Source organism: Anomaloglossus baeobatrachus, chromosome 3 (genome assembly GCF_048569485.1).
Source record: "Anomaloglossus baeobatrachus isolate aAnoBae1 chromosome 3, aAnoBae1.hap1, whole genome shotgun sequence".
NCBI classification, from domain to species: domain Eukaryota; kingdom Metazoa; phylum Chordata; class Amphibia; order Anura; family Aromobatidae; genus Anomaloglossus; species Anomaloglossus baeobatrachus.
In genome coordinates this window covers 368767751-368786942 of record NC_134355.1, presented here as the reverse complement: position 1 = coordinate 368786942, position 19192 = coordinate 368767751, and positions in this window count along the sequence as shown.

The following is a 19192-nucleotide window of genomic DNA, read 5'->3' as shown; positions in this document are numbered from 1 at the left end:
TAAAACTTTAAGCAAAAAAATGTGGTCATGACACACTGTTATGGGCGAGGATCTGCTGCTGACACTGTTATGGGGGTAATGTCCCCAAATTCTCTACTAAGGTACCCCATCCTGGTAATGATCCTCCTGCCTTGTATATGATCCTGCTATAAACCCCCATCCTGCTTATATACCAGCATCCTGCTCATATTCCCCCATCCTATTCATATACCCCATCCTGTTCATATACCCCCATCCTGTTCATATACCCCCATCCTGTTCATATACCCCCATCTTGTTCATATACCCCCATCCTGTTCATATAGCCCCCATCCATCCTGTTCATATAGCCCCCATCCTGTTCATATACCCCCATCTTGTTCATATACCCCCCATCCTGTTCATATACCCCCCATCCTGTTCATATACCCCCCATCCGGTTCATATACCCCCCCATCCTGTTCATATACCCCCCATCCTGTTCATATACCCCCCATCCATCCTGCTCATATACTCCCATCCTGTTCATATACCCCCATCCTGTTCATATACCCCCATCCTGTTCATATACCCCCCATCCATCCTGCTCATATACTCCCATCCTGTTCATATACCCCCATCCTGTTCATATACCCCCATCCTGTTCATATACCCCCCATCCATCCTGTTCATATACTTCCATCCTGTTCATATACCCCCCATCCATCCTGTTCATATACCCCCATCCTGTTTATATACTTCCATCCTGTTCATATACCCCCCATCCCTCCTGCTCATATACTCCCATCCTGCTATATGCCCCCATCGTGCTCATATACCATCTTGGTATATGGCCTGTATCCTATAGCACAGAGAAAAAAAAACAAACGTTTATACTCACCTTTTCCTCACTCCCTCCAGCACCGATCATCTTCCTCTCTGCGCCGCTGACCTGCGTGTGTGGAGCCGTTCCCCTGCAGCATCGCGATGTCTTCCTGTCTGTGCTGATCAGCACAGATCAGCTGACCGGCACAGACAGGAAGACATCGCGTGCTGCGGGGGGACGGCTCCACACACGGGGACGGGTGAGTGTACTGATTCACTGCACCCCGCGCTGATAATGATGTGCGGGGGGCAGTGAATACAGCCGCACATGATCACTCCAGGCTGTAATTGCCATGGGTGATCATGTGGACCGGCTCTTTACTATGCGCGTGTCCCCGCTCGTCCTCCCGCCCACCTGTCAGCGCCGGCTTCTGCGCTGAGAAATGGGCGGGAGGATGGGCGTGCATATGTAATGAGCGGGCACACGTGGTCACGGCAGGCTGCTATAGTAGCCTGCTCGTGCCCCCGATGACCCGCTCCACCGCAGCACCCTCATTCCCCGCAGCCACAGTCAGACCATAAGACGCACCCCCAACTTTCCCCCAACATTTGGGGGAAAAAAAGTGCGTCTTATGGTCCGAAAAATACGGTAAGTCATGTGAGTCCCCAAAGCATGGACTGTAACTAACAGAGCTGGTGACTTTTGGGTAATGGTTAGGGATGAGCAAACCTGAACAGAAAAATTTGGGGTCCGTACAGGACACATTGGGTCCAGCGCTGAACCTCAAAAACAGACTTTTACTGTACGTCTGGTTCCTGTTTGGGTTTGTCACAACAATAAAGCTTGTTGAAAGGTTGCAGAGCAGCCAATCAGTAAGCTTTTAGGCTGTGATTGGCCAGGAAAAACACTGTAAAAAACATGATGTGGCTACAAATGTATGTTAAATGGTAGTAAGAGCAGGATAATTATACATACCGTGTTTTCTGGAAGATAACGCTGCAGTCAGACTCTCTTCCAGGACCGCTTCTTATAAACGTTCATGAATATTCACTGCTTCCCCACCCACCTTCTGTGTCAGTATCTGTGATTGGTTGAAGACAATGAATTTCATGCCTCTCCACCCTGTGTCCGTGTCTGTGATTAGTTGCAGTCAGTTTGCTGCATGGTAGTGTAAAAAAAAAAATATATAATTTAAAAAAATGATGTGGGATCCTGCTATATTTTCATAGCCAGTGCGGGTACAGCAACAGATACAGGCTGCAGCACCCACCTTTGAGCTGTACCATGACTGGATATCAAAATAGAAGGTATCCTACAGTGTTTTTGTTTTTTTTAATTATTTAAATAAATAATTTTACATTTTTGATAACCAGCCACAGTAAAGGAGACAGGTGGAGGCTGGTTTTATCAAGATGGGAATAGCCCTGAATATTGGCCCCCCCAAGCCTAAATATACCAGCATGCAGCTGCCCAGAATTGGCACATCACATTAGATGTGCCAGTACTAATGCTTTACCCGGCTCATCACGATTGCCCTGGTGCGATGAAAATCATAGTAATAAAAGAGGTTAATTACAGCATCAAGCCCTGGATTAGTTATGGCATGCATCTATGAGGCACCCCTATTATTAATTCTGTAAGTGAAAAGAAATAAAACACAAACACTGAAAAAATTCTTAATTTGAAATAAAATACTATCACCCTCTTACACGCCTTTGTTAACCCAACACCACTGAAAATTGAACATTATTCATATGAAGTCTCACACACTGCAGATAGGGAAAACATGTTCGCTCTCTGCTGGCTCCAGGAATTACTGACAGCCGAGGGGACCTGGCTGTTAGCAGGTAACATCACTCAGTTCACTGGAGGTCACATTCGGGTTCCCATGGTGTGATCTTCAGCGACCTGACTGACGGTCGTGACCCGCAATCTGACAGTCCTGCAGTCAGGTCACCTGAGGTCACAATAGGAACTTCCCCACTGCCTTCAGTGAAAGTGCTGCCAGATTGTTCAGCTGCAAGACACAGCCATGACCCACAATCCGACAGTCCGGAAGCGGCTTCAACTTTCCCATCCTGATAATACCAGCCCCAACCAGCCTACTTTACTGTGGCTGGTTATAAAAAATGGGGAGGACCCTACGTCTGTTTTTAAAATTATTTATATAAATATTTTGTTTTAAAAAAAGCACAGGATCCCTTCTATTTTGATATCCAGTCACAGTAAAACTCACTGGTGGGGATGCAGCCTGTAGCTGTTGCTTTACCCATGCTGACTATCAAAATATGGTGGGAACATACAGTACATCATTTTTTAAAAATGTTTATTTATTTCTCTTTACACTACCATACAGCAAACTGACTGCAAGCAATCGCAGATGTGCACCAAAGGTGGGGGGGAATGTATAGCAGTTTGCAACCAATCACAAACACTGGCACAGAGGGTGGGCGGGGGAAGCAGTGAATATTGATGAATTTTAATTAGTGAGCCCAGAAAAGAGTCTGACTGCAATGTGATCTTTCAGCAAACATAGTATGTATAACTATCCTGCTCTTACTATCATTTAGGTTCCTTTTTCAGGCCCCTAGAGATTACTAAGGCCATTAACTTGTATGGAGTTCCCAAAGCAAATCCAGGATAGAAAGCCCCACTAATGCAGAAGTATGAGAACAAGCAATATGTAAAAAGTTTAAATTTTATTCAATATATGACATAAAAACAGGATACATAACAATGGATAAAAATGGAGAATCTGATGTCACAACAAGGAGACTACAATATATATATATATATATATATATATATATATATATATATATATATATATATATATACACACATATGTAAATGAAATTGGTGAACCATTAACATCACTTTGGTGTATACATACATGTTATAGCAAATGATGGTATATACTAGCTAGTCGTGTATCTGAGCCCAAATACTGTAGTAAATGAGTAGTGGTGGCAATACTGGTGATGGCACTGTAGGTAGGTATGCAAAGACACTTCACAATGACGTACAAGAGTAAAGAACATAATAACCCCCAGCCCCAGATGACAATCTGATTGCATACCAATGTGGTAGGGGAAAGGAGGAGAAGGGAAGCAGTAAGCAGGTTGATGGAGGTCTAATGCTGAACAAGGTGCAATGTGCTGAATATGCCACATGGAGTATGCTGCAGTATGCAAACAGTATCAAATGCTAAATAGGATTACAAAATGCAGCATGCAGAGTACTAAAAAAATTAAAACATTTTTGTTAGATCAGGCTAATGAGAAAAATAGATATCAGTATATGGATAGTTAAAGTATCAAATGCTAAATAGGGTTACAAAGTGCACCAAATGTTTTTTCATTTTTTTGTTAGACAAGGCTAATGAGAAACACAGATATGAGTATATGGAGTACATTACCACCAAATGATTGTGGCAGCAGCTAAGGCCCCATGATCCCATTTCACAAGTCTTCATCAGAGAGTCATCCAAACCCTGTGTCAAAGGTCCAACTACTTATAGACCCAGGTATCCAATGGAATAATCACCTGCAGTGTGTGTGTGCAATCAGAGCACAGAAGTGCTAAATACTTCCACTGAGAAGGGACAACATCAAATGACGTGGCAAAAATTGGACTGTATATGTGTTTATGTGTTATCAAGTTATCTTACTTGGTAAGCATAGATATCCTCAAGGAAGCGGCGTCATACGACGCAAGGGACATCAACTCTGGCATACCTGCAGCTTATGGTGATGCCACGGGCGTTGGCAGCTTTGGCAGGGGTACAACCTTAAATGACGTGGCACCCCCCCTCAAGCAGATGCCGTAGGAGATGGCGGTGCCGCGCCTCCGAACAGATAAATCACTCTGGAACCGAGATGCCACTCAGCATCAGAGTGTGAAATGCTGAAAAGGAATCTCTTGTGATTCAGGGGCATCAATGTAATATGGTGAATACATAAGACAACATAAACTGAAAAGAACAATATTCATAAATAAGGTGAAATGTGATAATGTGCAATGTGATAAATGTGAATTAACACTGAGACAAAAAAACACACAAACAAATAGTTACTTAGGTCTCCAAACCCAAGGGACAAAATAAATAAATTAGTTAACATAATTAGACACAATAAAAATTCATATGATCATGTATTAATAGGAAAACACGAGAGGACATTAAGATGAATATAATCCTGAAATAATAAATAAAAAAAATGGGAAAAATTAGGATGTACTCATTTTTAATTGTACATTTTGTGTAGCCCTGACATAAACACAAACTAGGCACAATACGAAAAAGTGGGAAGGGAATTAACGGCTATCACCTTTCTAAGCACCTTTGTTTGTTGTAAATTTGACTCACCTTTATAAATAGAGATATCCAAAAAGTCCAGCAACTTTTGACTGTATTTTCCAGTCAAGTGGATGTTGTATGGATTGTCATGTAGTCTGCTCATGAATTAATTCGGTACCCTGCCAGATGAAAAGAGTGTCATCAATATATCTGACCCAACTGAGTACCTTCTCAAGGTTGTCAAGGAGTTCAGAGATGAAGAACTCCCTCTCCCACAGCTCCAGCAGAAGGTTGGCATGAAGGCTGCTCCCATCGCCATTCCTTGGAACTGGAGATAGAAAATTTGTTTGAAAAGAAACACATTGTTTGTCACAGAGAATACAAGGGCCTGGATAAGGAATTATTGGAGACTGGATTCGATCTTGCTCATAGATACAAAATAGACAATGGCCCGGAGTCCATATGCGTCTCCTATGGAGGTGAATGAAGCCTCAACATCCAAAGACACCAGCCACATGTCCTTTTTCAAGTGTATTCCCTCTATTTTATGCAGACAGTCTGAGGAGTCATATAGGAATGATGGTAAAGATTTGACTAATGGCTTCAAATGCCAGTAAAGAAACTTACATAAAGGTTGGCAAAGACTCCATATGCAGGAAACAATTGAATGGCCTGGAGGTACAGTTCTGTTCTTATAAACCTTGAGCAGAAGATAGAAGCAGGGAGTGCAAAGGAATTCAACCACATAGAAATGTTTTTGTTGTTTGGAGATAACTCCATTGGTGAATGCTTCTTCCACAATTTTCCGCAGAGATATACAAAGGACATTGTTAACCTTCGTCTGGCTGAGTAGGTATAATTGTAACTATTCCGTTTTAAAATTGCAATAACTTTTTTTCGAAAAGGCGTAGAGAGCTGAAATGTTGTGACATCTCTGCAGTTTAGGTCCAGAATATATTGGCTGGACAGTCTGTGTCCCGCTCCAGCCCCAGCCCTAGCCCCGCAGCTGCCCGCTAAGCAGTGTCCACAGCTGCCCGCACTGTATGGTGTCCGCAGCTGCCCACACTGCAGTGACAGCAGCCGCGGGGATGACAAGCGCTGCCGTCAGGATGTTAGTGAAGTTCCTTACCTGCGGTGATTAAGTCCTGCCCTCCCGACGTCAGCGCTGTCACTGTAGTCCATGGCCGCCGCTTGTCACATCTCCTCTCGCTGCCGACCCGAGACTGTCACTAGCGGTGACGTCACAGGCACCCGCGATACTTGGTTGTGAAGGTGGCGGTCATTGAACTCAGTGACAGCCCTGCTATCAGGAATGCAGAGATCACCGCAGGTAATGTACCTCGCTATCATCCTGACAGCAGCACTTGTCATGCCCTGCAGTGACAGCTCTGCTATCAGGAGTGCTGCGATCTCCGCAGGTAATGTACCTCTCTAACCTCCTGACAGCAGCACTTGTCATGCCCTGCAGTGACCTGGGCTGACTTATTGATGTTAGCTTAGGTCACTGCATTGCTCTCCCAGCCAATATGGAACATTCTATTCTTCATTGACTGGGACATTGACTATGGTATGGATCGTCATGGGACCCCCTTGGATTACACCAGACCTGGATTTGTTTTTCTTTCTAATAAATTGGTGAAAGAGGGAATGTTTTGGGGAGTGTTTTTTCAAATAAAAATGTGTTTGTCGTCTATTTTTTTATTACTGACTGGGTTGGTGATGTCGGGTATCTGATAGACGCCTGACATCAGAAACCACAGGGCTTGATGCCAGGTGACATTACACATCTGGTATTAACCCCATATATTACCCCATTTGCTACCGCACCAGGGCATCGGGTTGAGCTGGAGTGAAGCACCAGGATTGGCGCATCTAATGGATGAGCCACTTCTGGGGCGGCTGCGGCCTGCTATTTTTACGCTGGGGAGAGTCCAATAACCATGGACTTCCCTAGTCTGAGAATATCAGACCCCAGCTGTCCGCTTTACCTTGGCTGGTGATCCAATTTTGGAGGGACCCCCACGTGTTTTTTTTTAATTTATTTATTTAATTTAAAATAACAGCGTAGGGTGCCCTCAGTTTTGGATTGCCAGCCAAGGTGAAGCTGCCAGCTGTGGTCTGCAGGCTGCAGCCGTCTGATTTACCCTAGCTGGCTATCAAAAATAGGGGGAACCCCACATAATTTTTTTTTTTAAATTTATTTATTTTTTTGGCTCAATACAAGACTAAGCACCCCTTAGTGCCACATGAAAGGCACCAAAGGGTGAAAAATTATAAAATTCAGGAGAGTGGGACATTATGTGTCTTTCTGCCATTATAATGACAGAAAAGACTGATGTGAAATGTACAAGCACAGGAAAATCACCAGAGCGCTCTACGCTGTGAAAAGCAGTAGAAAATGGCACTGGAGTGACCATGTGACCGCCTCATGAAGGTTGAAGCTATGGATCGTGGGTAAATTTACGTATTTTCCCTCCTTCCGTTTTTTTGCAGTACGCAAAAGAATGGAAGGCACACGGATGACAAACGGATGACATACGGAAAGTATACGGAATGGAAACGGATGCCACACGGATGCATCCGTTAAACGGACCCTTTTTTTGCGGCCTGGAAAAACGGATCGGTTGTGTGAATGTAGCCTTATTCTGATCTGCCGTTTATAAACAGCAGGCAGAAATAAGTGAATAGCGCACCCCAATGTCAGAAAATCTCCAGGGTTTCAGGGAATAGCTGAGACCCTGGAGATCATGATTTAGGCCGTTTTTTCCGGTCTCCACTCACGTGATCACCGGTATACACCGTATTCCGATGATCACGTTACAGTAAATGACAGCGCCAGTAAAAAAATATTTATCTTCCATCTGGCATGAACAAACATGTCAGATGGGAGATAAATCTCCTCCCCGGTCCCCTCAGGTCCCCCGGGGTCACCAAAGTGCCCCCCCCTGACACCCTCCCGGAAATCCAAGATGGCCACGCGCACAGCAGCGCGCCAGCCGCATTCACCCTACTCCTCTGATTTCTGTCGCATGTGCCATGACACATGCGACAGAAAACTCCTCCCCAGGCCCTGCCAGGTCACCCCCAATAACCCCACCGGTGTTCCCCGGTGTCCCACGGTACCTGTGCAGCGTTGATCCCCTGCGGCCCCCTCCTTCACAATAGACGCTGCCGCATGCACAGAGCAGCTGTCAGCTCAGACACAGTGAGTGGCGGTAACCATGCATCTGTAAGCTACTGCAATGCCCTGCTATACTACATTTCCAAATCGAGGTATTTGATTTTATAGTTGCCCTGCTGAACGACTACGAAACATGAGAGTCCGTTATACGCCACAAGAAAACATATCTAAATAGCGAGTTCTGTTGTTTAGTATTCATTCAGCTGGAAAACTGGACTTAAAGGGATATTCCATCTCCAAGATCCTATCCCCAATATATAGTAGGTGGAATAGCAATAATATCAGCAAATACCAATATTTGGAAATGTAGAATAGTTCTCCTGATTAGGCATGCCCTTACCTCATGAGCAGGGCATTGCAGCTTTGGTAGCAACAGTTACGACATGGACTCTGCTGCTGTGGACCCGGGGAGAGTGGGTGCAGATTCATTGAACCCACACTCCTCACATGGAGGGTCTGCACTCCTAGAAAATGGGGGATACGTTCCCTGAGCGTATCCTCCCCATATTCTAGATGGTCCAGAGTTGTTGTGGGACCCCCTTATTTTTTTTTCCTTACAATAAATTGGTGAAAGAGGGAATGTTTTGGGGAGTGTTTTTTCAAATACTTTTTTTTGTCTATTTTTTTTTGTTAGTACTGACAGTTTGTGATGTCGGGTATCTGATATACGCCATGACATTACAAACTGCTGGGCTTGATGTCAGGTGACCTTACAGCTAGTATCAACCCCATTTATTACCCTATTTGCCACTGCACCAGGGCACGGGATGAGCTGGGGTGAAGAGCCAGGATTGGCGCATCTAGTGGATGCGCCACTTCTGGGGCGCTTGCGGCCTGCTAATTTTAGGCTGTGAAGGGCCAATAACTATGGACCTTCCCACCCTGAGAATACCAGACCACAGCTGTCCACTTTACCTTGGCTGGTGATCCAATTTAGAGGGGACCCTACTTTTTTTTGTAATTATTATTATTTATAAAATAATTATAAAAAAAGAGCCTGGGGTGACCTCCACATTGGATCACCAACCACGGTAAAGCTGCCAGCTGTGGTTTTCAGGCTACAGCCATCTGCTTTACCCTAGCTGGCTGTCAAAAATGGGGGGACCCCACGTCATTTGTTTTTTAAACTATTTTTTTAAATAAAAAAAATTAATGGGCTTCCCTGTATTTTGATTGTCAGCCAAGGTAACACCAGGCAGATGGGGGTGGCAACTCGTAGCTGTCTGCTTTATCTGCGCTGAGAATCAAAAATACCGCGAAGCGCTACATCATTTTTTTTAATGATTTAATTTTACAGTACTGTGACGTCAGGCAATCAAAATACAGGGAAGCCCATTTTTTTTTTAGTTATTTAAATAAATAATTAAAAAAAAATATATATGGTCTCCCGCTGCATTTTTTGTATTGCTAGCTAAGGGTAATCCAAGCAGCTACTGGCTGCTAACCCCCACTGCTTGGTGTTACCTTCACTGGCAATGGAAAATCCAGGGAAGCAATTTTATTTTTTTTTGCCAAAAAACTAAAAAAAAAATGACGTGAGCTTCGCCATATTTTTGTATGCTAGCCAGGTACAGCAGGCAGGTACGGCTGCCCCCAGCCCCCAGGTGCCTATTTGTACCCGGCTGGGAACTAAAAATATAGGGAAGCCCTTTTTTTAATTATTTCATGAATTTCATGAAATAATTTTAAAAAAAAACGACGTGGGCTTCGCCCCATTTTTGTGTCCAGACAGGTACAACTAGGCTGCTAGGGGTTGGAATCCGCAGCACAGGTTAGTCCGAGGTTTCTGGGCGGCTCTGCTGCAAATTGAAGTCCGCAGCCGCCCCAGAATATGGCGCTTTCATAGAAGCGCCATCATCTGGCGCTGTATCCAACTCTTCCAGCAGCCCTGAAGCCAGGTGGCTTGCTGGGTAATAATGAGTTAATACTAGCTTTGTTTTACTAGCTAGTATTAAGCTAGAGATTCTTAATGTCAGGGAAGTTTGACCTGGCTATTAAGAATCTCCAATAAAGGGTTAAAAGAAAGAGACACCACACAGAGAAAAAATACTTTAATAGAAATAAATACACAGACACATTAGAGACTCCATGTTTATTACTCCCTGTCAGCCCTCCACGATCCATGGTCTTCTGTCTTCTTTCTCCTTTAACCCATGCAGCTCTGCTACATCAGACAGCACTGCATGGGAGGAAGAACGCTGCTGCTCTTGTGCAGTATAATCACTCAGTGAGTGAGCAGAAGCTGCGTGCTGTAAGCAGTGACGTCAACGCTGACAGGCGGGTTACCATAGCAATGGTGCTCCAATCACGTGATTCCCGGTGCCGCTATTTACCGGCTGTGACAGCTAGTCCCTGCATGTGGGCTGACTCTGTAAAGAGCGCCGACATACAGGAACAGGGAGTCGACCATGTGCCAGAGCATTTTGCCGCTACACGGAGATGCTTGAACAATCACCACGTACCGGAGATATGCACTGACATGTCCTAGCAATGACGTCTAGCCATGTGACCAGTCTTTAGCCAATGAGATAATAGACACATGACTGGTCACATGCTATTTTGACGTCACGATAGGTCCTATCATCAGTGCTGGTTACCGAGAGGACGCAGCGATTATCAGAAGGAAAAGCGGCAGGAAACAGACTGCAGGACGCGTCGCGGGGACCTGTAAGTGTTATGGCAATGTTTATTTACTGTATGTGTATATGTATAATGTGTTTTTATGTGTTTGTGTTTGCCTCTCTTTGCTTTCAATGGGCTTAGAGTGGTTCGTCGTACGGTTCGTCAAACGTTCGTCGAATGGAGCCTCCGTTCGACGAACCGAACTCGAACGCTAGGGGGGTGGCTCTTCTCTAGTAGTCATGTCTCATGTGTCTTGGAATTTTTTTAAAATTCTTTGGATACCAAAGTGACAAACAATTCTACATTTGGAAATCTCTGTGTCATGAACAGCCGGGGGAGTCACTCAGAAATCCCACCGCCTGCCACCAATATGTCACGATCGGTGGGTAACCAGCGGGAGTCACACCCCTCCTTTATTCCTCCCGACCGACAGACAGAGCACGTGACGCGCTCTCTAGCGCCCCTCTTATAGTCAGGCCAATTAAAGAATTGCCCGAAAATAAGCAAGGAGGACGCTATTCTCTTATGACGATGATTGAAGGGTTCCCGGTGAGAGTAAGGTATATATTCCCCGACCTCAGCGGACGGAATATACAGTTAGGTCCAGAAATATTTGGACAGTGACACAATTTTCGCGAGTTGGGCTCTGCATGCCACCACATTGGATTTGAAATGAAACCTCTACAACAGAATTCAAGTGCAGATTGTAACATTTAATTTGAAGGTTTGAACAAAAATATCTGATAGAAATTGTAGGAATTGTACACATTTCTTTACAAACACTCCACATTTTAGGAGGTCAAAAGTAATTGGACAAATAAACCAAACCCAAACAAAATATTTTTATTTTCAATATTTTGTTGCGAATCCTTTGGAGGCAATTACTGCCTTAAGTCTGGAACCCATGGACATCACCAAACGCTGGGTTTCCTCCTTCTTAATGCTTTGCCAGGCCTTTACAGCCGCAGCCTTCAGGTCTTGCTTGTTTGTGGGTCTTTCCGTCTTAAGTCTGGATTTGAGCAAGTGAAATGCATGCTCAATTGGGTTAAGATCTGGTGATTGACTTGGCCATTGCAGAATGTTCCACTTTTTTGCACTCATGAACTCCTGGGTAGCTTTGGCTGTATGCTTGGGGTCGTTGTCCATCTGTACTATGAAGCGCCGTCCGATCAACTTTGCGGCATTTGGCTGAATCTGGGCTGAAAGTATATCCCGGTACACTTCAGAATTCATCCGGCTACTCTTGTCTGCTGTTATGTCATCAATAAACACAAGTGACCCAGTGCCATTGAAAGCCATGCATGCCCATGCCATCACGTTGCCTCCACCATGTTTTACAGAGGATGTGGTGTGCCTTGGATCATGTGCCGTTCCCTTTCTTCTCCAAACTTTTTTCTTCCCATCATTCTGGTACAGGTTGATCTTTGTCTCATCTGTCCATAGAATACTTTTCCAGAACTGAGCTGGCTTCATGAGGTGTTTTTCAGCAAATTTAACTCTGGCCTGTCTATTTTTGGAATTGATGAATGGTTTGCATCTAGATGTGAACCCTTTGTATTTACTTTCATGGAGTCTTCTCTTTACTGTTGACTTAGAGACAGATACACCTACTTCACTGAGAGTGTTCTGGACTTCAGTTGATGTTGCGAACGGGTTCTTCTTCACCAAAGAAAGTATGCGGCGATCATCCACCACTGTTGTCATCCGTGGACGCCCAGGCCTTTTTGAGTTCCCAAGCTCACCAGTCAATTCCTTTTTTCTCAGAATGTACCCGACTGTTGATTTTGCTACTCCAATCATGTCTGCTATCTCTCTGATGGATTTTTTCTTTTTTTTCAGCCTCAGGATGTTCTGCTTCACCTCAATTGAGAGTTCCTTAGACCGCATGTTGTCTGGTCACAGCAGCAGCTTCCAAATGCAAAACCACACACCTGTAATCAACCCCAGACCTTTTAACTACTTCATTGATTACAGGTTAACGAGGGAGACGCCTTCAGAGTTAATTGCAGCCCTTAGAGTCCCTTGTCCAATTACTTTTGGTCCCTTGAAAAAGAGGAGGCTATGCATTACAGAGCTATGATTCCTAAACCCTTTCTCCGATTTGGATGTGAAAACTCTCATATTGCAGCTGGGAGTGTGCACTTTCAGCCCATATTATATATACAATTGTATTTCTGAACATGTTTTTGTAAACAGCTAAAATAACAAAACTTGTGTCACTGTCCAAATATTTCTGGACCTAACTGTATAAAAACCTCCTCCAATCTCCCCAGCTGCCCCACAATGATCCATAGAACAAAGAGAGACAGGGCAGCACTCACCGATAAACTAGGACTATTTTATTTTTTAATGCTGACAGGTGAGACGGACATGAGGGAATGCAGGGAGGGGAGCACGAGGACGACGGTACCGTTTCGCACCACTAGGGGTGCTTTCACGGGTCCATACAAATTTCTCTTTGTTCTATGGATATACTTGTTTAAACTGGGCAATAGCACCTCGGTAATGGACTTTGTTGGATCCATCAAGATGAGAAAAAATGTTTTTCTGTGACATTTGAAAATCTAATGGATATTATCAAGGCAACTCCACACTGAACTGTGTTTGGGACAGACATACCACACTACCTCCAGTATAGGTAAGCAGTGCGGTGCACAATCTCTTCTTATTTTTCAAAGTGCCCCACAATGATCCTCAGCACAAACTCGCTGCCACCAACCGATTTACGGTAACTATTAGCCGAACACACAGACGTGGGATTCACGATCAAGATAACACAACAGCCCAAGATTAATTATATAATTTAATCGGCCTAAGCCACACTAGAAACTACAATATATACAATACGGTATCTACAGAATATATACAGTTCATAGGTCAGAGTACAGTTACAAATAAAGCATGGTTTACAAACAGGCATACAGTTCAAGCAGTTACCTTGTGCATCTGGCCACAGGGGGGCGTTGTTAGACCAGGTTTCCGGAACTCCCTCACAGGTCTTTCCCGACCAGACCCCCGAGCAAAGAACAAGCTAAAATGTCCGAATTGTGTTTATCAATCCTGGCTTAATCAAGGTCCCCTCCTACCTTCATGACCTCAGAGGGAAGTACTGCCACTCCCCCTGCTTTGAGTCAGAATAATTTTCCCAAGGGATTATTAATCATAACTTTGCCTGGGAACGTCGTAGGCGGACACCAATGCTCTCATTTTCACAGTTATGAATTTAGCTGCAAAACGAGAGGACTCATGGCTTGTCTGCTAGTTACCCACTGGCCGATATCACGCCTGGGGTACTTCCCAAGGTCCCACTCCCATAAAAAAAGGTGTGCCAGCATTGTCCGCATGCGGAGACACCATTTTTATGGTTGCCGTATTTATCGGACGTACGGCTCGAGAGATATTAACCATATTTTACCGGAGTCGTTCTGTCTGGTGGCTTCCATAGCCTTATAATGAGATAGGAACTCCTGTTACAGGGTCATGGCAGGGGGTCATCCTGTGTCCATTGTTCACAGCTCATCTAATCTCCATATCACAGGAGATGGCCTTTGGATGTGTTGCTGGGATGTGACACCTTCCCAGATGTTGGACATCTGAGAAGAAGAAGGGAGGGGGCGCTACCACGGAGTGATGAGATCGATTATGACTGGAAATCATAATTCCTCTTCATATCCCAGGATTATCCTCACAATCTGGTTAACTGAAAACGGCATCTTGTTCTTGTGATGCTCCGTAGATTTGTTTTGAAGATCAATTTGTGGGCAAATAGGTTCAAATCTTTTACCGCTGTGAACAAGTCAAAAGCCAAAGAGGGAGAGGAAGTCGCCACCTCTTTTGTCAATACTTCTTTCTCTGATTCCACTAAGTTTCATGGAAGAATCCCTTCTTTTTCCCCTTTCTAAGTGCATAAGCATGTGTGCATCTTTTCCTATCTGAATTTTTATCTTCTGAGGAAACAGAGGTCATGGAGTGTCCCAGAGATACTTGGTATCCTTCTCTGGAAAGTATGCCACCTGTAGACATTAGAAGATTGATAATCCTGTATATTTCTCTTACATTTTTTGGATTTGATCTCTTGTATATCCTTTTCCCATGCCTGGGAGAGTTTCTCCATTTTGGTAGCCAAAGTGCCAAGTTGCGTTAATGGATATATGGAGTTTGCTGACCATTGTCAAGTTTGGCTAATGAACTGAATTTTTTATAGTCCTTGATGGTTCAGTGAACCCGAATATCTACTTGCTCACTCATCACTAGCTATGGTACCAAGATGTTACTAGCATATTTTTAGAATTCTGTAAGTTCTGATGAGGGGCCTGCATGGATTGGAATTATTTATCTAACACATCCCACAGATGCTCAAACGTTTTCAGATCAGGGGGAATTTGAAGTCAAATGATCACATTAAAAACTTTCTCACCTTCCTCAAATCATTTATGAATAATTTTGAACTGTGACAGGGAACATTTTCTGCTGTGAAAAAAACACTACTATTAAGAAATGCTGATATTGTAAATGGCACTACTTGGTCTCCAAATTGTTTAAGTAGGGGGTGCTTGAAAAAGTAACATCAGCGTAAATGTCTGGTTTTTCAGCAGAACATTTTCCAGAACATCACAACAATGCCTCCTCTATCTTGATTTCTTTCCAAAGCACATTCTGATAAATTCTTTACCCGAGGTATGCATATTCTATATATAGAACAAAATTATTATTATTATTATTATTATTATTATTATTATTATATACACTTTAATGATAAAGAAGCACTTCTGTACCCCAAATGTAGCAGCAAGCCTTGGATGAACATGACCATGTCACTGGATCATCAGTAGTCCTTTCTCAAACCACTTGTGGTAGGTAAAAAACACTACATACTAGCAACACCATTAACCATCACAATTTGGCCTTCTTCAGAGTTGCTCAGATTCTTCTACTTGCCCATTTTTTCTGCTACCAGCACATCAAATTTAAAGAAATCTGTCAGGTCCCCCATGCCCTCCAACCCAGCAGCATTCATATCTGTATGACAAAATTCTCTGTCTAACCAGTACTATCTAATGATTTTTAAAATAAATATTTTAAAAAAGGATTTCTAAACTACATGGTTTCTATGCTAATTAGACCTTTGACAAGTCGATGGGGCATTAGTTCCCCAGACTGTCAAGGTTCTAATTAGCATAGGAACAGCGGAGTTTATAAATCCTTTTTTTAAATATTGATTTTAGTTAATAGCATTATACAGGGCTGGTTAAGCAGGGAATTTTGTCACACAGAAATGAATGCTGCTGCATTGGAGGGCATAGTTCACCTGACAGGTTCCCTTTAAAAAGCAATTGTTCTCTTGATGTCTTAAATATCCTGTCAGGTGTCATTATTATAGGATAACCTATTTACTCACTTCACCTGTCAGTGGTTTCAATGCTATCGCTAGTCATGATAAAAAGATGTGCCCATGTGTACTTCCCCCTTTCCCCCTGGATTAAGCTGTGCGTGTGTGTGTATGCTCGCATCTATGTGTGTATGCGTATATGTGTGTATGTGTGTATTTGTTCTTGTATGTGTGTGTATATGTGTGTGTTCATGTATGTGCATGTATGTGTGTGTGTGTTAATGTATATGTGTGTTTATGTGTGTGTGTGTATGTGTGTGCATGTATGTGTATATATGTGTGTGTGTACAGTATGTGTGAAAGACTTCAAAGTTTACAGACACCAGTCATGTGATGAATCTTTATATGTGAATGATTAAACATTCTAAATGAAGAAAAACACATAACAAGTCTGAACATGAAAATGAATGGTAGCGGAATACTGGTTAAATAAGCTCTTTCTGATTTAGAGGACTTCATTTGATCAGTGAAGGGAATAATGATTGAAGCAAGTAAATTATTAACATGTTTAAGACATAAGACATGTCTGAACAGTATTTAAGTAACATATTGCTCTTTACTGTTTTCAGAACATGAAACAACACAATCTCTCTCTCTCTCTTTCTTTCTCTCTCTCTATCTATCTATTATCTATCTACCTGTCTATGTATGTATATCTGTCCATGTATGTTTAGCAAGCTAGATGTTAGTATGATTACCTGTCTGTCCACCAACATTTCTTTCTTCCAAAATATTACTACTTCTATGCATAATTAGTACAGTTATCTATGCCTCATAAAATAAGTTTTAAATACACTATTTACATTGTCATCTTAGCATAAGTATGCAAAGCAAAGAATTCAGGCCTCCAAACAACTTATTACTAGGGATGAGCAAAGTCAACTGTAAAGTTTGGGGTTCATATCGGACACCGGATGTCCGGGTCCCAGACCTGAACACAGACTTCTACCTGTATGTCCGATTCCTATTCATTTTTGTCATCCAAATAAACCTTCTTGAAAGGTTGCAAAGTAGCCAATCAGCAAGCTTTTCTAGTGTGGGCACTTCTGGCTCCATCACAGCCATGTGAATTATTAGCATGGCTGTGATTGGTCAGGGAAACCACTGTAAAAAAAGGAAGCAAAATGGTTAAAGCAGGACATATATACCAGTCTTCACGGTGCAGATGTCACACTGCTACCTGGTCCACTTATTACATCTCATGTATATTCACTGCTTTCCATGCCCACCATCTGTGACAGCATCAGTGAATGACTGTCTGCCTGAAAGAAATGTAAAAATAAATACATTAAAAAAATTAAATGTATTGATATCCAGCGCAGATAAAGCAGACGGCTACAGGCTGCAACCCCCAGCTGTCTGCAATATCTTGGCTGTGTATCAAAATAAGAGGGACCCCATGAGGCTTTTTTAAAATTATTTAAAAAAATAATTAAAAAAAGACGTGTTGTCCCCTAAATGTTTATACCCAGCCAAGATAAAGAGGAAAGCTGGGGCTAGTATTCTCAACCTGGGGAGGCCCTTGGTTAATGAGACCTTCCCAGCCTAAAAATAGCATCCCGTAGCCGCTCAGAATTGTTGCATCCATTAGATGCGACAATTCCAGCACTTTCAAAGTGGAGAAGGAGAAGGGGTTAAACCCGCGCAATCCGCCAGATAAATTCAGAGGAGATGTTGATAATTCAGAACATTCTTTTATTCCATGGGTCTACGCTTTTCAAGGTCTGTGACCTCTTCTTCAGGACCAGTAAATCAACACTACATGTACATACAAAAGAAGCTCTTTTATACCTGTGGTAACCACAAAGTACCGCCTCCCGGCACTTTGAAAAAAGTCAGAAGGGAAAAAAAAACAAAAAACCAAACATCTGACTTTTTTCAAAGTGCCGGGAGGCGGTACTTTGTGGTTACCACAGGTATAAAAGAGCTTAATTTGTATGTACATGTAGTGTTGATTTACTGGTCCTGAAGAAGAGGTCACAGACCTTGAAACGCGTAGACCCATGGAATAAAAGAATGTTTCTGAATTATCAACATCTCCTCTGAATTTATCTGGCGGATTGCGCGGGTTTAACCCCTTCTCCTTCTCCACTTTGATCTGCAAACACGTGGGGCCGCTGCAGCCGCCATTATCTGATGCTATCTATGGTGGTTGTGACCTCTCACAACCTGAATCGGTGAGTGTATTGTGATATATGCTAAACCGTATGTGTAATCTGGTAAAACCCTATCAGCGCTTCTCTTTTCTAGTTTCCAATTCCAGCACTTTAGCAGGCTCATCCCAATTGCGCTGCTGTGGTGACAATTGGAGTAATATAAGAGGTTAATGACAGCTGTGATTCATCAAAAAATCACGGCTGTCATCAAGCCCATAATTAGTAATGGATAGGGGTTTATGAAACCTCTTATTACTAATCTTTTCATTCAAAACAAATAAATACAAACACAGAGAGAAAAATCCTTTATCTAAGAAAAGAAAACAAAAAAAAAAACACATTATTTCACCAATTTATTAATTCCCAAAACAACACCCCTGCAGGTTCAACATAATCCACATGAGGTCCCACGATGATCCTCGCTCTGCTACATCTGAGGTTGCAGTGCACATCACATTAGAAAACATGACTGCTCACTGCGATTGTCAAGTCAGGGACACACTGACTGAGCCGAATCTGTGAGCGGTGATGTCACTGAGTTCACCTGAGGTCACAGAGGGAGGATCACATGGTACCGCAGCTGTGACCTCAGGCGTACTGACCTGAGGTGAACTCATTGAACTCAGTGACTTCACCTCAAGTGAAGTCATTGAGCTCAAATCCAGATAACCAGATTAGGTAATGTATGCACATTGAGTATTTGAAAAAATAATAAGTGGCCAATATCATAAGGCCAGAAAAACAACAACAGAAAAACATGAAC